Genomic DNA, 1565 nt, shown 5'->3' with positions numbered 1-1565 from the left:
ACCTGGTTTTGTGTAAAACGTAACCTATTTGGCGCCTTCGACTGTTGGGTAATGGGCATGCGCGGACTCCGGTCTCTGCGTGTAGACACTAGAACGACATTTGCATATATTTGGTGTCAGAAGTGGGAACCTGCAAAAATTCGACTGAACAAGACAATGAATGGCGATTATAGGCGATAAGAAAGCGGAGGCCTCACCTGCGATTGGAAATTATGGCAGAACGACGCCCCTTGGCCCATCATACTCAGAGTGTTTCCCTCGGAAGTCAAAGGCAACGTCCGTAGTCGAGTCCACCCACTTCACGTTGGGAAAACAACATCAACGACAAGAAGCGGGCGAGTCATGAAACCTCCCAGCTGGCGTAGAAACTCTATTCAGTACTATACTAGCTTGCTAAACTTAGTTGTCAGGAGTGATTTATATTGTTGCTAGCGCAGACATTAGGATACTGAACTGAAGAGTAAATTTCTTTTTCTTCTGTTGCTAAGTTGGAATTTTTGAAGGGGGATAGGCATGCGCAGACTTTGCCCTCTGCGGGTAGACAAATTTATAAAACGACACATCGACCTGAGGAAAGATGACGAGTCGGTTTGCGCGCGACCCGAACTCCGCTTCAACAAACGAGATTGCAAAATCACTCTCGTACGCTTTGTAACGGGAACTACACTCTGATATCCAACTTTGCCTGTAGTTCAGCCCAACCTTCAAACTTATTGCTTACGTACCATGCAATCAAGTTTGCGGGGGCCTTATTTGGTACTATTTTGGTACTATTTTGTTGGAAAAATGGTACTATTTTGTTCGCGTGAAAATGGACAAAATAGGCAACTTGCTGCCCAGAACAAGGCTACTTTTCTCTATTCCTATGTAGTTCGACGTGTCTAGAGTACATTTGTTAACTAGGAGAAAAGAAATTTGTGACACGAAAGCGCGAGTAGAGAGGAAGAAATGTGCATGAACAAAATAGGGGTCGTGAACAAAATAGCAGCTGCTACAACGGGTTCAGAACGCGTAAACAAAATAGTACCCGGTGAAAAAATAGGAGCAAATATGAACAAAATAGGGATAAATATGAACAAAATAGGGGTAAATATGAACAAATAGGGGTAAATATGAACAAGCTAGTGTTTTCTAGAAGAGCGGGAATACGGATGGTCTCGCTCTGTATAGCAGCAAAACATGCGCACCATTCTCAGATTGTAAATTCAATTGGATTCTCGGGCTTCAGTTGTCTATGTGGGTGTAGTGTGCCTGTTCAATTACAAACAGATGTTTATTCACCTGTCATCTTATCTTACGTCTCACTGGTACCCTTACTGAGATCAGGTATCTTTCGACCACCCGGTGTGTTTTACACCCTATATATGCGTGTTTTGCACCCTATATATGTGTGTGTTTTTACACTATATATATATATATATATATATATATATATATATATATATATATATATATATGCATGTTTTACACCCTATATATGCGTGTTTTGCACCCTATATATGTGTGTGTTTTTACACTATATATATATATATATATATATATATGCATGTTTTACACCCTATATA

The sequence above is a fragment of the Corticium candelabrum genome, chromosome 5, assembly GCF_963422355.1.
Source record: "Corticium candelabrum chromosome 5, ooCorCand1.1, whole genome shotgun sequence".
Classification (NCBI taxonomy): domain Eukaryota; kingdom Metazoa; phylum Porifera; class Homoscleromorpha; order Homosclerophorida; family Plakinidae; genus Corticium; species Corticium candelabrum.
This window is presented reverse-complemented; position numbering follows the sequence as displayed.